The sequence below is a fragment of the Pteropus alecto genome, unplaced genomic scaffold, assembly GCF_000325575.1.
Source record: "Pteropus alecto unplaced genomic scaffold, ASM32557v1 scaffold103, whole genome shotgun sequence".
NCBI lineage: Eukaryota > Metazoa > Chordata > Mammalia > Chiroptera > Pteropodidae > Pteropus > Pteropus alecto.
Window position 1 is genome coordinate 8,194,408 of NW_006436288.1, and position 21,010 is coordinate 8,215,417.

Consider the following 21,010-nt stretch of genomic DNA (forward strand, 5'->3'; position numbering starts at 1 on the left):
CATGGAAGGCATGTATCATATTAGGTAAGACGCATTTTTGCTCTATTTTAAATTTTACACAGTGTGTTACTAAAGAATGCAGCTTCATATACATGGTAGTTTTCTTATTATCCATCTTGTTTCAAGTCCTGTACCTTCTTTCTTTGACTTGTTGAAATAGGTACCTGTAACATTTTTGTGTGTGTGATCATTAGTTGTATAGAAATACAAAAAAGTCATTGAGAGGGAATGGAAGGAGTATATTTGAAAAACTATTATCTGGTCAGTCTACCTACATTGATAAAAATTAACTGGATGCTTGCCAGAAGTCTACTTTACTTCATGATATATAAACACAGACAAATCTGAAATTATCTTGAAGATTAGGGTTTTAAAGAATACTGTCTAAAACACACATTCTTCCACTAAGTCATCACATAATAATTCTTATTAAATAACAAATAAAATATTCTTTAACAAGTCAATTTAATAATAAAGAAAAATTTTACTTTGATAATGAGAGCTGCATGATATCTTAAAACAAGGAGGTTGTTTTACATCCAAATATTCATATCAAACATTTAGATTAAAACTTTTTCATTGTCATTTAGCAGTTTGTGAAAATTTTACAATCTGGATGAGGAAGCGATTATTAAATATATTTATATATGTCAACCCAATTTCCCATTTCTCATTTGTCTTGAGATTCCATGGATAGCTTTTACTATGAAAGCTAGAACTCCTATATGGCGAGAACAATGCTAAAGAAAATAGCTCTTAAGGAAAAGTACTGTGAAATAGTTTTCTAGATTATCTTGATTTTTCTCTGAAAGAGAAATTGCAAAGGATAAAACTGCTCAGGACAAGCCACCAACCCTGATAATCAGGGTCTCTCTATAAATGAAATAATAAAAACTGAAGACAGGTATATATTTACACAAAAATACACATACATTGTTCACAGTTTCCAGATACTATGGTCTAAATGAAAACAAGAGATTAGAATTATTGATAAAAATTATGTTTTTTTTATGTCAAGTAATGCAAAATATGTTCCAGACAAAAAAAAAACCCGAGTATATATTTATACTACCAATAATGATCATTTCTTCTCCCATTTTTTGTTAAAATAATTATATTATTTCTTATCTAAGTCAATCAGAAAGAAGAATAATATTTAAATTATATGAAGAATAAAAGAATATGGTGTCAAACATGATGGCTGGGATTTGTTATTTTTTTAAGTCTCAGAATTGATCCATTTCCCACACTTGTATTAAAAACCAATGCATTATATTCCACAATTCAAAAAAGTATTTTTTGTTGTCATCATCCTGAACTGTTTATGTAGTCATTAAGAAAATAACCAAATATCCTAAGATATGACTTTGCAAATTAAAAGTCCGTCCAGCAAAATACATGTTCTAATACTAAATTAAAAACTATATATGTATTTTTAAATACTGGCTAGGGGGTGGCTCCATAGTGTAATGGTTAGCACGTCTGCTTTACATGCAGAAGATCCTGGATTCGCGCCCCAGGTGGAGTCACTGACCAGGCCCCAAGTGAGCCAGGCCCCAGGTGAGCTAGGCCCCGAGTGAGCTAGGCCCCAGATGCATGCCACGAGTTTGTGGGAGGGGACTCCCCAACTTCAGAGGTCCAGTTCTTAAGGGGAAATGGCAATATCCATAGGTCAGGGGTGGAAGTCGGGGGGCGGGGAAGAGGGAATTAAAGAGGGGGAAAAAATAAAAAATAAAATAAAATAAAACACTGGTTAAATATATTAATGTTATAAATTTTATACTGGATTATATGTTATATCTTTGTCTTTCAAAATGATTCCAGTGGGTATTATTCCTAGAGGATAACAACACATTACTGGTATCATACACATTAAAAACAAGATTGTTTTGTAATTAATGATGACATGGGATTTAAAATGCCTAAAAAACATTTAGGTGAAAAGAAAAAGATGAACAAGATAGTTATTCAAAACTTAAATTAATTATAAAGATTTATTTCATAATATTAAAATTTATTGGCTATTTGTGTTTTTAAATAAATAGATGGGCCGATCACTCATAAAAGGTAATTCAATGTTTAAATATTGAGCACTATGGAGAGATTTATAATTTCCAAAAAAGCATATGAATTACTATTGAAAATATAAGTGTAAATATTCCCTGGAACATTATACTGAATTTAAAAGTTGAAGAAGGTATATACTTGAAATAAAAAAAATCATTCATATTCTTCCCTCATTCAAATAAATGCATTATTTTTTAACCTTCTAAATATGGAATTAAGATTTATCTGAGTTAAATTGTCCTAAAAATATTTTTTAGTAGAAAAAGAAGAAAATAAATTTGTAAAATAGTTGACCTATTTAAATCAATATTTCTGCAAGAACAGTATAGTACATCTTACTGGTATTTCTACAGAATACAAAGATATAAAGTAATTTCTGATGAAAATTTCATAAGCCCACTACTCAAACAGAGTAAAGGTAGCCCTTTATTCCTCAGTCTCCCATATCCCCTTCCTCATATTTAGCTTTCTCTATGCAAGAGGACAATATATAGAGGTATTCTTCCCCAGCTCCCATTATTTCCAGATCGTTGTATTTGCCACCAAGCACATCTTATTTTCCTTATTGGCCAAGGTTTGGAAGTAGGAAATATCTATTTCCAATACATTTTAATTTGTGCCTAATAATGTGCTTCTTAAATTTACATTACATTACAGAAGCATAAAAGGGCCCCAGGTCTTAGATAATATAATGACTTTGGGTCTGCACAGATAAAATAAAACAGAAAATTTAATACTGCTGGATCTTAATTTGGCTATTCACAAGTTAATGGGAAATTGCAGTGGATTTAAAGAGGCTGACAGGAGTTCTCATACCTGGCTATATATGTACGGCTGGGCAACTTACAAAAAAAATGAAAATGCTGCTGTGACTTATTTATTTATTTATTAAAATGTGTGTGTTGACTAATTTTAAAACAAGAGAGTCGAGAGATTATATTTCATTTCATTTGTTACATGCTCTTGAAGTAAAATCAAGAATAATAATAGGTGTCGGTACTGAGGTCTACAATCACAGAACCACTGGCTGACTTTGTTGAGAGAGAAGAGGTGAAACATGGTGGGGGATTGTAAAGCCACCCAAAGTAACAAGCATCCCGTGAACTGTATAATCTACTTACACACATCCATACACGCACATAATTTAAAACAAAATCTGACTAATATTTTTCTTTAAAGGATGACAGATAAAACCCAGAGTTAAATATAAGATGTATTATGATAAATATACTTTATCAGTTGTTGTTCTAAACATCAGAAAAAAACTGAGAGACCCTAAACATAAAAAGCTAAAGCTTAAAGAAAGCAATCATATCATGAAGTTAACCAGACTAACAGAATAACTCTTTTGCCTTGTAGAATAACTTAACTCTTAACTGGAAAATAATGCGTTAGAGATTTGTTTTGGTCTCTAAAACTCCCCAACTCCACAGAAATTAGGTTTTCCAATCTTTATATTATTAAAAATATTGCATTCTTATTCTATTTTCTCCCCCTATGCCTACATTACTTCAGACAATGATTTCTTTTTATAAAGGAAACAATCACATAAGATTTCATTGAATTTATCCATAGATTACTTAATGTCTTCTTGATGTTTATATGTTCATAAGTATAGATATATGTAACTCTCACTTTTGTTTCAAACTGTTCTATAAACCTATATTTTTGTTTTTTCAGCATTCTGAGTTCCTTCAAGGACTACAGTGTTTATTTCTAGTGGTGCAGTTAAAAGTAAGGCAAACCTCGATTCTAATTCCAGCTCTGAGCTAGTGACTTTGGGCAACTAAACTGAGGCACAAGTGCTTAATCTGTAAATTCCGGGATAAATAAAATTGAGCTTACTAGGGCTGCTGTAAGAAATAAATCACATCATATGTATAAAACACTCAGGAAAATGTATGTCTAAGAATATTTGATTAATAAGTAATAATTATTAATGAGTTTTATAAGAAAGAAACTAATTAGGTCACATATATGGGTTGATATCCTACTATATACTCTGGACTATGATAGGTTTAGTGGAGTATACAAAAAATGTATAAACATAATTTCTTCCTTAAGTAAAGATTGCTAAATATAAAACAATGAGATGTAACTGTACCATAACTGTATGTCACTGTTAAAAGGAGTGAACAAAAAGGAAATGACTCTGTGCATTCTAATATGTTTTCATAAAAGAGTTGTAGTTAAACTGAGCATAAAAGTGAGGTAGCATTCTAAAAAGGGAGAATAATTTAAAGAAAAGCCCAGGAGCTGGTTGTTGCAAAGGTAATATAGAGGATAGTGTGCAACAGCGAGCAGTAGAGAGAAGGTGGTAGAAAGGACAATGACCTAATCGAGTGGATACTCTGGGAAGAGTAAAACAGTACTGGGTTTGTGAGCTAAGTTCACCTTATAGAAAAGCTTGAAATACAGGCAAAAGAGTTCAAATTTAATATGTAGGCAGGAGAAAGCCACTGAAAGTTTGAGAGCAATATAGATGATGTTTTTAACTAAAATAAAGATAACACAAGGTTATCAGTTATGAAGATATCAAAAATTAGTAGTGATAATTTTAATGGTAACTTTAGTTGAAATAACAGTGGTGAAAATGAAGAGAGAAAAACTGATTCCAAGTTCATATTAATTGGGGAAAAGAAAAAAGAAACAAGCACAGGATGAAAAGTATAATTTATACAAAGTCTTCATTTCATAGATACGATATGTAAGTATTCACCGATTGCACATTCTCATTAATGTATACAGTCATTGTATTATCTTTGTAAGACAGCCAAAACACATATATTTCTTTTCTCTTTTATAAAAGGAAGAAGTAAATCATACAGAGAAATTTTCCTAAATTTTGCATTGTCTTTTCAATCATAGGCTTCCCCTAAAATATAGCTCATTAAATACTTCTTTAAGTATTAAGAGTATGATATACTGTATCTATAACAATGTGAGCTTAAACTGAATTTATCTTAGCCAAACCCAACCAGTATTTTTTTCTTATAATGCACCGTGTGTACCAAAGCACTTCTAGGCAATGGACTGACAGTTCATTAGTAGGTATTCTCTGTGTTAATCTGAGATGGTCCAGTGTAGGGTCAAAAGAAGTCTGATGGGATGATAAAGAACAGATATTTTAACTTGTAGCAATTATTTAGTACAGGTAATAGTACTAATTAACTTGCACTAATTAATTGCTAATTTGGAGAAAAAAAACAATACGATTGTATTTGGGTAACATGGCTTTTCACCCACAGTTAGACATAATTGTATTTTAATCAGATATTCTAAGCCAGTGGTTAGTACTTTTCAGTGCTAAGGGCGGAGAAATTCCACAAAAGAGCCTATTTAAATTCTAAGATAAATTATTTCATTGATTCCTTAGACAGTAAATTCCTGCCACTTTTCCTAAGAAGTTATTTTCTTCATATTCCTAAAAAGAAAACGTTTCCCATTGGCCACTAAGCTAGTTCATAATTGCCATCTGGAGCATTGGATTTGAAGCATCAGGTATTGATGAAATTATCTATCACTATTTATTCCCTCAAACTATTTATTGACTGGTATACTTCTTGAAGGCAAGGATTATGTCTCTATTATTTAACTCATTCTCAGAAAATCGTAGAAGCAAGAAAAAGTAGAAATGAATAAAGACAGAAATAAATTGCATAAAATGTCATTTATTTTTAACAAGCACACATTTCTACTGTATATTTAATATATATTTAATAATGATAGCGACTATATAAATTTTAAATTTTAATGATCTGGATAGAAATTGGCATGTTTTTATTATTTGAGGAATTAGAAAAAAGGCTTATTGGTGATGTTGATAAAATTCATTAATTCACCCATTCTATTCTTTCATTCACTTCATTTATTTAAAAAAGGACAATGAAATGAATTGCAAAACCTTATCAACATAAGAACAAAAGATCTTATACTCATTGTAGCCATGATTTAACAGTAAATAAGTCAATTTGGAATTAGAAACAGAATTAAAAATAGATAAAGATTAGAAAAAAGTTAATATCTTTTAAAAAGAACAGAGTTAAAGCATATTCTTAAATATTTTGGAAAAGAGAAATAAAACGTGCCTTATTTCTGATAAATGGGTATAAACCATTTACTGAATTTTTATATTTATTATTTTGAGATAAAAAGGTTTTTAGTAGGAACTATGTATGTTAGTTGTTTTTTTGGGATCCTTTTTTATTGGTTAGATAAAAGCTTAATTTTCTTTTTGAACTGTGATCTATTATCGGGTCTCCCCTTTGTGTGAAAAAAAATCTGAATAAAGGCACAGGAGACAGGGAGGACACTACATACTGACAATTACTCAAGAGCCAGTAGCATTTGACAGTTTATAGTTTGACCCAACTATCTTATATTCCCCTACTATAGGCATGAATTAAGAGAGGGACATTCAAATATTAATGTACAAAATAAGTCATGTCTACCATCTCTCTTTATCCTTACCCTCCCTCTTTCCTACTCCCCACATCTTTCCTCTTCATATCACCACTTCATCAATCTAGATAGGAGAGCTGGGTACAAAAAATACTTAAAGAAAAAAAAAAAGAACATTAAAATTATGACTGAAAATGTCATCTTTCCTAAATGCTATGTGGTAAAACATACTGATTCTTAAAAAAAAAAAGTGGACTTTTACATTGCCATATCTGAATGAAGAGTGCTAACAAACTGTACACCCATTTAATGCTGTTTTTGTTAAATCATTTAAAATTATTTTTACAAGTAGAATCATTTTCTCCAAATGAAATCACATATCAAACATCAATACATAGAGAAAAAAGAGGTATACTATAACTATAAATGAGTTTTACTTATTTTTGATATTTGACCAAACAAGACCAATGAGTTTGTTTTAACCCACTCCAATAACTTAAATAGGTATAAGGATGAAAATTAAAGCCTTTTATCACCCCTGGTGATCAACAAAGCTCTCAGAAATTGGATTAGAGATTTTAAAATGTGTGGATTGTCATTTATTATGATTTTAAAAATAGATTAATGTGAACTTCTAAAGTTTAAATCAAACTTGAAAGATAGATGTTAGATATGATGTGTAAGAAAAGCATTTGTTTTTTTAAAGGAAGAGACAAAAAATAACGTTTGTGAGGAAAAAATTTAGAAAGCAATTTCAAGGCTCCATAAGTGTTATCTTTATAGCTTAATTTTGGCTTCTTAATGTAACTTAAATGTAGAGTTTAAAGAGAAACTAATGTACTGGAGAAAATCTCTCAAAACATATCAGCATGTTTCAATGTGAATAAATTTGCTTTGCACATTATTTTTCACAGTATTTCTTCACAGAAAATTATCAGAGCAACTTGAGTTTAAACATAGACTTCTTTCTCTAACATTGTCAGTTTTTCCTTTGGATGTTATTCAAGTATATTGTAAGAAAAATGGGATACGTCTTAAATTTACTGGATCCCAAGGCAAAAGTACAAATAGATATTTACATGCCAGATTTATAAAAATTTACATTTTATAAAGTTAATGAAGTATTTAATAAAATATTTCATTCTCCAATCTTGACAAATATACCTTCAAAATACCCAGATGCAAATGAAAACCACAATGAGATACCACTTCATAACAGGACGGCTAGTATCAAAAAACCAGACAACAACAAAGGTTAGTAAAGATGTGGAGAAACTGGAACCTTTGTGCATTGCTGGTGGGAAAGGTACAGCTGCTACAGAAAACAGTATGACAATTCATCAAAAAATTAAACAGAACTACCATACGATCCAGCAATCCCACTTCTGGGTATACACCCAAAATAATTGAAAGCAGGGACTGGAACAGATATCTATACACTCACATTCAGAGCACCATCAGTCACAACAGCCAAAAAGTGGAAGAAACCTAAGTGTCTATCAATGGAGTACTAGCTCTTGTACTCAAGAGAAACCAGCATGCCAAAGTGCACTCTAAAAGTTGATGACTTTTATTAATTACTAAGGTGACTCTTGGAAAAATGAAGCCTAGACAGAGCTGACAGCAAGCTCTTGACCAAGATTGAGAGAGACTCTTGGTCAAGTCTATGTAAGGATGAAAGGCTTGGAGTAGGGAGTAGGTGGTTCTCTCCTAACCTCCTTGGTGGTTAACCCATAGAAATGAGGTAGGGGCTAGGGATGTGAAGCATTTCTCCTACTGCTTTACTGGCTCTAACATAGATCATGGGAGAAGGTGACTGGAGGGAGATGCCTGGGAGAATTTGGTAAGGGTTTTCACTTCATCTCCAGTTTAAAGTTCCAATTAGGGAATGTTTCCCAAGGGAGTGAAGGGAATGGCAGTCTTTGCATACCAGGGACTACACAGTCATTTGCAGGAGCAAGCTCGAGTAAGTAGGCACAATGTGGGAGATTCAGGATCTTTTGTATTTGGACACAATTCCAAAGGAAACTCGAAGGCAAGAAAGAAATGTATCAAACTGAAAGAGTAAGTAAACTCAGAGTTACTAGAAATTTGTTCAAATGGAGGAAAACTAATAGCCATATCAATGGTGCATGATTTTAAAAATGAACGAGTTGGAGTTACTAGAATATGAGTTTCAGAAGCAGGTTATGCAAGGAAATAACTCAAGTGGACAAAGCCTCCAAAAGGTTGGAGGGTCAGCTGACATCCAGAGGCGAGTTCGAGATGGCAGAAGGACAAGCCACAGCGGGAAATAAAAGTTATCCACTTCAGAGAAGAAATGTCTGCCTTCAGAGAAAACAGGTGAGCCACTGGGAAAACATGCCTGAGGAAATACGGGACTGTCTGGTAGGGGCTCTAAGGCAGAAACTGCTACATTTATGACCCATATCTCCTTAAATATATCACTCCTGGGTAACATGTCTTGGAAGAGCTGGAATACAAAAGTAAACTATTATGTGTGGCTATAGTACAGTTTTACCATTAAAAAGCTATAGTGAATACATGTACGAAAGCTATAATGTTATTTATGTACAGCCACTATCACCAAATATTAATAATAATGTAGACCATCTATTGTTTTATTCCAAATTTGGTCCTACTCAGTGTGATACTTAGATTGAATATGGAGCTATCAATGAAGGGTGGAGTGTTGAGAGAGTGTGAAAATGGCATCCTGCTAATAATTAAAGAATACATTTAAACTTACTTAAATCTTAAGACCTTTTTCACAGGTATGATGCTCTCATGCTGTTTCTGTCACATTGCAGATACTGAAGCATATAAATAAGAAAGATTTCAAATGTACTGAATTAAAAGGCTTCTTCATTTTATTACACACCAATAAATCCTGAATAGCTAGGAAAAACATTTTGACTTTTATAATTGAAACGGTTCCGTAAAGAACCAGATCTATTTGCGAAAGTCATGCAAGAAAACACCAACTGATAGTTTATCTCTTGTTCTCTCACTCCCTCCTCGTTTTTCCTACTCCACAAGCCATCTTCATGTACTGCACAGTAATCCATTACAATATGTTCCAACATCTGCCTCCCCATATGATGTATGACCTATTCGATTGACCCTTTTTATGCTGCTCCAGACTTGCTGTTCATTACTGTGGGAGGATGAACACTCTGCATCTATTCCTGAGGTCATCAACCAGTAAATACATCTCCATTTGGCAAGGTAAGGAGGCCACTGGCTGAAAAGCTCTTCAAATCTTTATATATCAGTTACTGTACTCAAATCTTTAATTAGTTTAATTTATGGGAAAAACACTGCTGAAATTCCTTTCAGAGTAACAATAAGAAGAGAAATGCTTGTTTACCAGGGGGAAATAATTTTGTTGTTACCAAATATTAATCATTTAATATAGGAAAGACAAGTTTTATGAGAAAGATTTTTAAAGCAAATATTTAACTTTGCCTAAATTCGTAATTGTGAAATCATTGTTCATTTTCTCTCAGTTCATTGGAGGCAGGTGGGGGGAGTGTAACAATGATCAAAACATTAAAAATAGTGAGCATTTTATCTCAATATAAAAAGAAATTGAGTGTTAGTTCATATTGAATCAGACTATATATCATTTTGTATATTTTAAAAAACAGACTCACTTCCAGAATGTATAATTGCTGAATTCTTGAAAATACATGTCACTATATATAGTGAGGAGAAATGTAAGAGCCATGATATTTCTCTAACTATGATGTGCTAGCCTGGAAGTCTGAATGCCATTTAAGGGGTCGTGTGTTCATTGGAGAAAATGAAGGCTCACAGTACTTCAGTAACTAGCCAAAGGTTAAACAGCAAGTCATTTCAGAAGTCTGAATATCTCTTATAGTCCTCCTTCCTAGCATATGCCATATAAACTTACCACATGAGTAGTCATGTTACTACGTGAACATGCTTTCAAAACTTAAAAGTTATGTAATAATTTCACCTCCCTCTACCACATTGGGATTCCCCTACTTGCTGGCCAGTGGAAACTGGGATGTATCCTAAGCTCTGAGTCAATGACAGTTTTCAAGAACAGGGGTTAAGACTTCAAGAGTAAAAGACTTCTTTAATCTCTGGTGACAGAACTATACTCTCCCTGAAGAAAGCACACAGCCATTCAAGATTTTTTCTTTAGCTGTTATTTTTTTATACTGCTAGTACTAGCAGACAACACATATGATGGGTTAAAATTTAAAAGACTTCTTCCTATAGATTTATCCTTTATTTTTTCTTTATTTTTTCCCCCTATATATCCTTAAGATGGAGAAAATATTGCATATTGAGGAGCTTCCAGTTAAGATGGAAGAATAGGAAAACGTGGTGCTTACCACCTCCAACGACCATCTCAAAATCACAACTAAACTACAGGAAAACCACTGAGAGTTGCCTGAAGTCTAGCTGATCAAAAGTCCTATAAATAAGAACTTACTAAAGGAGCCACATTGAGACTGGTAGGAGGGGTGGGGACTCTCAACGAGCTAGTCCCAAACCCACGTGTGGCAGTTGAGCATCGGGAGGGATATCTCAGCTATGGAAGACCCCTGAAGAGTGAGGGATCCCAGCCCCACATCAAGCTCCCAGGCCAGGGTTCCAGTGCCAGGAAGAAAAGTTTCCATAATTTCTGGCTGTGAAAACCAGTAAAGATTGTGGCTGAATGAGATGGAGGGCTTCTGGTATCCCAGTCTTTCCTTTTTAAAGGTCCATGCACAGACTTACTCGCTGATGAACTTACCTGCTCTAAGCTCCAGTGCTGGGGCAGCATCTCAAAAGGTGCCACAGAGTTATGGGGAGGAACTGAATTGTCCAGCTTCAAGGAAAGGGCTGGAGGGGCAGCTTTCTCCCAGAAAGAAATGCTGGCAGAAACCACTGGCTCCCAGTGTGCAGACACAGGTGATTGCCATATCTGAATCTCCATCAACCTGACTAACACTGGTCGGCCTGCCCTGTAGTGTCCCTGAGATGCTGTCTCGCCCAACTTGTGGGCCTATCCAAGCCTCTTCCGGTGGTTTTTCCATACAAACAGCCTGTCTTGGCCCATGATTTAGACTTTCTTAAAATCTCTCAAAGATTCACAAACCACAAACAAGCAGTATCTGGCCATGGTGTTCCCTGTACTTCTTGCTAAGAAGCATCAAGCCTAGGACTAGTGTCAGCTGGCCTAAGTTTGCAGCCTAGCCTATCTCAGGCACCTCCCAGCCCAGCACTAGTGGCGACGATATGCAGATCACTTTGTAGCTCATATCAAGTGGTCTTGGGCAGGGCACAGGCAGCAGCTGATCTTGGGCTGCACCAGAGACCTTCACAAAAGGCCCCAAAACCAACACAGCCAGTGGCCAGCTTCAGACCAAATGAGAGTACCACTCAACCACCTCCACAGATGACATACCCAAAGGGAAGATGGGCAGGCACCGAGCTTCGCTAAAGCACATCCTGCTTTGTTGAGTCAGCCCCTGTACAACATTTCTTCCAGTCTAATCATGGCCAGCTCTCTCAACCAACCAGCCAGAATGTCAGTTCCTCCCACTGACATGCCAACATCAATCAAGGCTCAATTACAACAGGAAGGCACACACAAACCACACAAGGGACACCCCTGGAGCACCCAGCTCAGGTGACCAGGGAGACTGCACCACTGGGCACCATAGGACACCTAATACATAAAGCTACTCTATCAAGACCAGAAGAAACAGAAGCTCTACTTAATACAGGGAGGCAGCCAAAATGAGGAGGCAAAAAATATGTCTCAAATGAAAGAACAGAACAAAGCTCCAGAAAAAAAACTAAACAAAACAGAGACGAACAATCTAACAGATGCAGGGTTTGAAACACTGGTTATAAGGATGCTCAATGATCTCAGTGAAAACTTCAGCAACAGAATAGGAAACATAAAGATGGAGGTAGAAAACATAAAAAAAGAACCAGTTACAAATGAAGAATATAATAACTGAAATGAAAAATACATTAGAGGGAATCAACAGTAGATTAGATGAAGCAGAGGACCGAATCAGCGATTTGAAAGATAAAATAGCAGAAATACCAATCAGGACAGCAAAAAGAAAAATAAAATCCCCCCAAATGAGGATAGTTTAAAAGGTCTCAGGGACAAATCAACTCTACCAACATTTACATCATAGGCGTACCAGACTAAGAGAGAGAGCAAGGAATTGAAAACCTATTTGAATAAATAATGATGGAAAACTTCCCTACCCTAGCAAAGAAAACGGATGTACAAGTCCAGGAAGTGCAGAGAGTTCCAAACAAGATGAACCCAAACAGGCCCACACCAAGACATATTATAAGTAAAATGCTGAAGGTTAAAGACAAAGGGAGAATCTTGTAAGCAGCAAGAGAAAAGCAGTTAGTTACCTACGAGGAAGTTCCCATAAGACTGTCAGCCGAATTCTCAAAAGAAATTCTGCTGGCTAGAAGGGATTGACATGAAATAGTCAAAGCAATGGAAAACGAGGACCTACAATCAAGATTACTCTAACCAGCAAGGCTGTCATTTAGAATTGAAGAACAGAGAAAGAGCTTCCCAAACTAGTATTACAAGAAATGTTAAATAAACATCTTTCAGAAAAAGAAGAAAAAATAAAAAATATGAATAATAAACAGGCAATAACTACATTTCTATTAATAATTACTTAAATGTAAATGGATTAAATGCTTCAATCGAAAGACATAGGGTAGCTGAATGGATAAGAAAACTAGAGACTCATTTCAAATAGACAGATACACATAGACTGGAAATAAAAGGATGAGAAAAGATATCTCACAAAAATAGAAATTAAAAAAAGCTGGGGTAGCAATATTTCCTTATACCAGACAAAACAAACTTTAAAACAAAAGGCTGTAACAGGAGACTAAAGAAAGATCCAGTAATCACACTTTTGGATATTTATCCGAAGAAACTCAAACTACAACTTCAAAAAGACATATGCATCTGTATGTTCATTGCAGCATTATTTACAATAGCCAAGACATGGAAGCAACCTATGTCCATCCACAGATGAATGGATGCAGAAAAAGTAGTATATACATACAATATAGTATATTACTGAACCATAAAAAATGAATGAAGTCTTGCCATATGCAACATGGATGGACCTAGAGAGTATTATGCTAAATAAAACAAGTTAGACAGAGAAAGACAAATATCATATGATTTCACTTATATGTAGAATCTAAAAAACAAAACAAATAAACAAAAAAACAGAAACAAATTCATAGATACAGAGAATATTTTGATGGTTACCAGATGGGAGAGGGGTTGGGGGATGGATGAAGGGGAGAAAAGGAATTAAGGGATACAAATTGGTAGTTATGAAATAATCATGGGGATATAAAGTACAGCATAAGGAATATAGTCAATAATATTGTAATAACTATGTATGGTGTCAGATGGGTTTTAGATTTATTGTGGTGATCATTTCATAAGTTATATAAGTGTCTAATCACTATGCTGTACACCTGAACCTAATGTGAGATAGTATGTCAACTGTAATTGAAAAATAAAAAATTAAAGAAAATATCACCTATTAACATAGTGTTGGCTATTTGAGTACATCAATTAAGATAAATTAATCTACCTTTCAAGAGAAATCTAATCACAATGATAACGGCAGCAACAAAAATAATTATAATAGCTAAAGTTGATAGGATGTGAATTGTGTGCCAGGCCCACGTTGTATATCTTCTGAACTTCTCAACAACCTCAGGGAATAGATACTATTCTTATTTTTTGGAGGAGGATATCGAAGGATAGAGAAAGTAAAAGTCATTTGTCCAAAGTCACTTTGGTAAGAAGCGAAGCTAAGGTTAGAATCCAAATCCTTTTAGAGAACTCCAAACTCTTAACCTCCATGCCTTATTAACCTCTTTTTTGGTCATTTTAATACAGTAGTAGGGTCAAGGCTTTGGGGCAAGGTGTTACACAAGCCCAAAGAGGGCAATTCTAATAGTACTTCTGACAGAAGCTGGGCTCTTCTGATGATATATCATTGCAGATGTAGGACAGGAAGGAAGTGAGAAGTATCCAAGAGGATACTTTCCCTAGCATTTCATTCTCCTTCCCCTTGGCTATTGCCAGTAAAAAATGTTTCGGTTTGGTTTTCTTCTCAATTCATGCTGTTGTAAGAGCATGTAAGAGAGAGCTGTAATACGCCGAGGCAGATTAGGAAAGGAAAGGCTTCCCTATAAATACAATTGCTTAGAGGTCAGAGGATGAGATGATGTAACTCCGTACATGGAACAGGAAAAAGTACTGGCAGAACAACCTTGTGGTGGAAGAGAACATGACAACTACTGGGTGTTGGAAAGAGGCCAGTGAGGCTCCAGTCGGGTGAGAGATGTTTGGAAAAGTAGTTGGGAAGCTATAACAATTTAAGAAGAGGAACGACATTATTAGATTTGCATTTCCACAAGAGTAGTCTAGATATAAGAAGAAGAATTGATTGAAAAGGTTTGGTTCACCTACAGCCCACTTTTAACTGAAATAACATTGACCTAATCATTTTTTTATCATGATTTAAAAGTGATTCAAAATCAATTATAGAATACATCTGGATATGTAATTTTCGATATTCTGAGTATCATCCTCATTTAAATAATGGGTCTTTCCTGTATAATGTATACTAAAAATTAATCATATTTTTAAAAATCTATATTTTGCTATAATTCATAGTTGCTAATCTTGGTTTTCTAAACCATTTAAATAGATTAAGAAATATATATTTCAGAGGAGCCAATTGTACTACCCAAATCACACATTACTATTAAATCAATTAAAATAATAAAAAACATACTCTAATAGCATCTTGCATTTATAATGTGTTTTGACATTCATTAGCTCCTCTGATCAAAACAGGCTTCCTTTTCAATTGCACAGGACATATTTCTCATATATCATCAAAGTTGTCCAGAAAAATAACAATTGTATTTTCTGCTTTCCTGCTTTAAATTTATTGATTAATTTACTATTTATTGGGCACCTATTATGTGCCAAGTACTGTTCTAGACACTTAAAACATATCACTGAACAGAGATCTCTACCTTAATGAGAAGACTTTTATAATTTTCCCCAAGATTATAAGACTTTAATCTTTCATTATATCTATCCAGTAGTTGTCTAACATTTCTCCATATGACATTGTATATTACTTATAATTACTATGAGGGAAATGTATATATCCATGATTCTTAATATTTGTAAATGAATATTGTTTTTGAAAGAGCTAAAGTCATTCTTAAAAATGCAGGTTGAGAGATACATGCTACAACATGGATGAACCGTGAAAACATCATGCTAAGTGAAATAAACTAGACATAAAAGGACAAATATTGTATGATTCCACTTACATGAGGTACCTAGAATGAGCCAATTCATAGAGACAGAAAGTGGAATAGAAATTACCAGAGGCTGATGAAAGTGGGGATGGAGAATGGAGTTATCATTAAATGGGTACAGAGTTCCCATTTGAGATGATTACAAAGGGGTTTAATGCTACTTGTAAAGGGGTTTAATGCTACTTACTTGTACACTTAGTAACATTTAATATGGTTAAATGTTTAAAACGGTTAAAATGATAAATTTGTTATGCATATTTTACCATAATAAAAAAAGTACATGAGTAAGAGGGAAATAGAAAACATCACTGTTTTCTAGCACCACATTAAGCTTTATGTCTTTAAAACAATTTTTCTCCTAATTTGTTCCCATGTGTTGGATCATTCTGTACATTAATGCAAGAGAACAGATTTAGAAGGGGAAAGAAGTATTGTTATTTTAGAGTAAAAGGAGTTTGGAAATATTAGATTCTTTTACAAATACTTACTAAAAATTACCCCAGGCATTGAAAACACATATGGATAAAAGCAACAGGAAAGAGTACCTGATTCTAAATCAACCAAATCAAGTAATGCCCATTTCAAATTAATGATTACTGTAAAACAGAAGCTGCAGGATCATGCCGACCCTTCACTGACTTTGCAAAAAGCACAGCATTTTCCAGTCCTACTGTAAAAGGTAGTTCTCCCTTCACTTTCCCCAACTACTCCAAAGCTAGCTTCTTTTTCATATTCAGATGACTGTTTATGAGCTCAATCCTGTTTCAACTGTCATTCTTTACATCAAGGAAAGATAGATGGGACACACCAACTCCAACCTAAATGACCTTTGGATGTGACAAGAGTTTTAGGTCAGCCTTGCTAAATGGAGGCCTTGGTGTATCGAGACATGCCTTGGGGTGAAATTTACAGTGAATTTATTATCTCCCAATGCCCTTTGGACTGCTTCCCACCATCAAACACCATGGCAGCACTTGGAACAGGAAGAAATACATTAACTGGAATCTGATCGTTTTAAAAGGTTACAGCTGCCCAAATATAATTTAATTTCATACTTGCCCTTTGAGGGTTTGGTGTATATTTTCATTTTATGACTGCAAATGATAAAGCTCTTAAGATTCCAGGCAATAAAAAGAGAAAAAAAGTATTTTAAGGGTTAGAAGTCTATTCAGTTCATGCTCAATGAGTGAAGTGACAAATTAGCTTTTTTAAAAAAAAAAAAAATCTTAACATTTCTCTTTTTTATTTGTACCACCTCTTATTCCTTTTCTGATCCTATACTGCATTTGGTTGAGATCAGTATGTAAATACAAACCTCAGATATCAGCCAGTTTGAAATAAAAAGGATAATAAATGAAGATAAAATAAATTAGATTTAAAATGAAAATACTTTAGTATAGGGAACACATATTTTTCAGTAGTGCATCCTCTGTTATAATTAAGACAACTTACTCATTGAAGTCTATCGACATCAAACTGACTTACTGATGATCCTGTACTTTTCTAGTATATCACACTCCCACAAACTTTAATGAAAGGTTCACAAAATACAATACAAATGCCACACCACAGCCTTATCAATTTAATTAGTAAACATTATTTCTATTATTTTATTATTAGAGTATAAGAATTATGGTGTTACTAAATGCCAAATGATCAGAAAAAAATCAGACACAAAATTCAGATAAAATCACCTATTGCTTATTATTTTAGCCATCAAAGAAAATAAAAAAAAAAAAAAAAACAAAAAACTTTTGCTCCTTCTCTTTTACTCAGTAATTTACCAGAGATTTATCAGTTCTTTAAATATCAATCCAATAGAGTTTGAGGCAATACAATATTTTGGATTCATGGCAAGTAATGAGTAAAACCACATAGTGAAAATTTGATCCATACAGATCAAATGTAACTTCAAGTTGTACGTGTGTGTGCACATGTATGTATTCATTCATCATTCTTTAATTTAGTTAACGAATACTTCTTGAATGATATTGTTCTGGTTCCTGTTAAGTTTACACTTTAAAAAATATTTTAGATTTTTTAAAGAGAGTACTTCTAACATATAAAAAGAAAACCCCCCACAAAATCAGCATTTTAAGTATTATTATAAAATTTAAACATATAAAATAATAATAAATATTAACTACATATTAGCAAACTTTAATTTAATGTTGATATGTCACTATTTTAAAAGTGTTTTACATAGTATTTAATCTGTATAACAATCCTACTGTGCAGATATTACTAACTCAATTTATAGACTATGAAAATGTAGCCTAGCAAAGTTAAAGAACCTTTCCAGGGAGAAAAGTTAACGGTTAATAAGACTCAAATGCTCTGGATGGTAATGCAAGACAGTACTTATTTTTTTACTTGTTTATTTATTTTTCTCTCTTTCAATCAACAAATATTAAAATTCCACCTAAAGTGAAAATAATGTAAAAGCAAACATTGTCGAAAAATCAATTTCTATAAATTCTATTAAAAAAAATCTTAATCCCATTTCTCTAAAGAAGATACAGAAATGACCAACGAGCACATGAAAAGATGCTCAACATCGCTAATCATTCGAGAAACGCAAACCCAAACCACAATGAGATACCACTTCACACCCCTTAGGATGGCTATTATCAAAACACACACATAAACACACATACACACACACAAAAATAAAAAAGGTTGGCGAGGATGTAGAGAAATTGGAACCCTTGTGAACTGCTGATAGAAATGTAAAATGGGGCAGTCTTTGTGGAAAACATGTCAATTCCTTGAAAAATTAAATGCAGAATTTCCATATGATCCAGCAATCCCACTTCTGGGTATATACTCAAAATACTTGAACAGATATTTGTATGCCTGTGTTTATGGCAAAACTTTTCGCTATAGCCAAAAGGTGAAAACAACCTAAATATATATCAAGGGATGAATGGATAAACAAAAGGTGATATATACCAATAAAAGAATATTATTCAGCTTTAAAAAGAACAGATATTCAGACACTTGCTACAGTATGGATGTACTTTGAAGACATAGTAAATGAATAGCCCAGGCACAAAAGGCCAAGTATTGTATGAATGAAGTAATTGATAGAGACAGAAAATAGAACAGTAGTTAACAGGGATGGGGGATGAGAAATCGAGTTATTTTTTAATGGGTATGAACTTTCAATTTGAGATGAAAATGTTTTGGAGATGAGTAGTTGTGATGGTTGCACAACAATGTGAATGTACTTAATACTACCGAACTTGTACACTTAAAAATAGTTAAAATGTTAAATTTTATGTTACATATATTTTACCATGATAAATTAATCTATGAAAGTTAATTTAAAAATTAGCAAAGTTTTGAGTCACAATCAAAACTTAAAAAAATAAAATTAAAAGAAATTAAATACTTATAAGATGAAAAATTAATATAAATAGAAAAGCAAATGTCTTCTCCCCAGAGTATGAACCAAGATATGTTGAATTCAAGGACAGTAGACAGAGCTGAAAGCCATATTAAAATTGGTGAGATTGAAAGAACATCTATTAAATTGCACGATAGCTGACTTCTCTCAGATTCAGCTGTCCTATTAGCCAGGTATAGCTTTCCTGGGCAGAGAGAATTCCTTTCTGAGGTGGTCAAAGAGACCAAGGGAATTTTAGGGGGTAATTGAACTGTCTTGTGTCCTGATTGTAATGGTGGTTATAATTCATAGAATTGTACACCCCAAAATATAGTCAATTTTACTGTATGTTATTTTTAGAAATTCGGAAATAAACACACACACAGACACACATACAAACAAAAGATTCTTACTCAATAACTCTGACTTATTCTTAAACATTTTGGCATTCCTTGTCAGGAAAAAGTTCAGGGAAATGTGGGAATTTGCTAATCCTATAGATTATAAATATTTTTAAAAAAATACTGTGAAATTTAGACATATACTTTCTATATCTCTAATATGTCCACATGAGTATAAAGAGTGAATAACAAGTGGTTTGAGTGTGCAGAAGAGCAGGTAGCCAGGGGTCACAACTTACTATTTGAAATAATAAGATTATAATGTACTGATAGTAGACTATTAAATAAGGTGAAAAGCAATTCTTTCCATTTCAGCCGATGCTAAAAAACCAATTGTGAAGTACTTTCGTAGTATAAAAATAATGAACTGTGCTTCCACCTCTATGTTTTTCCTTTCCAAGAGAACTAACACTTCTTTCCCAATCTCTGAAGTACAGTTTGAAAATATCCCACTTCTAATAGGAGAGTGAGTAAAAATACAATTGTTGCTGGTGTTATGGTCTAAACGAAAGCCTCTATCGTTGATGTTTATATGGCATTATTTAGATTTATTAATAGAGAAGATAAATTACAGATGAAAATAACTCCAGGCTAGTATCATCTAAGACCATTCAGGATGTTAGCAATTCTATTTAGACCAAAAAAAGGCCAGATATATTTTCCACTAATAGCCTCCATTCTTGCCATTTGGTATTCCCAGTTCTAACTCAACACATTTGCTTATATCTGGATTACTATTATAATTGTTTCACCAACAGCAAACACTCCTAAAAGAGATAGTGTCTCTGTTTTTACAATTGTGGCAGAATAAAAAAGTAGCTAGAGGCCCAAAACTTGATAGACAAGAGAGAGAGAAAAAGAACTGAAGGAAAGAGAAGAGGGGAAGAGAGGTAGAGAAGGACTGACAGAGGAGGGTAGCTAAAAACCCGGAGAGGAAAAGCTAAATGAAGAAAAATAAACGGAGACATAAAAGTAAAAAAGAGAGAATGATTTTTAAGAAATAAGAGAAAGGAAGATTTTTTTGGAATAGCTTCCTATTTTAAAATCTTTAGCAGCCCTAAGGACCAAAAAGTTTATAGTGCCCAACAAGTTGGCTGTGTAATTCAAAATAACAGAGCATTCTGATTACTGCTATAAAGGTATTCTATGTCTAATTATTATTTATTTCCAGATAGCCATTTTTTTTCTTATGTGTAAGCATGTTGTAACGATGTCTATGTGGTAATCCAGCACTGGTCTGACCTGTTCATCTTTCTTTCTCATTCCATGGAGATATAATAATTAAAACTTCCTTTCATAATTGGATCTTTGGAGCTAGCTTAACTATTTTCATGTTTCTAAAGCATTTTTTTTGAATGCCTCAGATCAA

The 21,010-nt window shown here is 33.6% G+C and overlaps 1 protein-coding gene across 3 annotated transcripts in view; it reads right to left on the minus strand.

Moving 5' to 3' along the window:
* Window positions 1-21,010, minus strand: part of SOX5 (SRY-box 5) — a 378,734-nt gene that overhangs the window by 68,880 nt on the left and 288,844 nt on the right. The window lies entirely within an intron of this gene.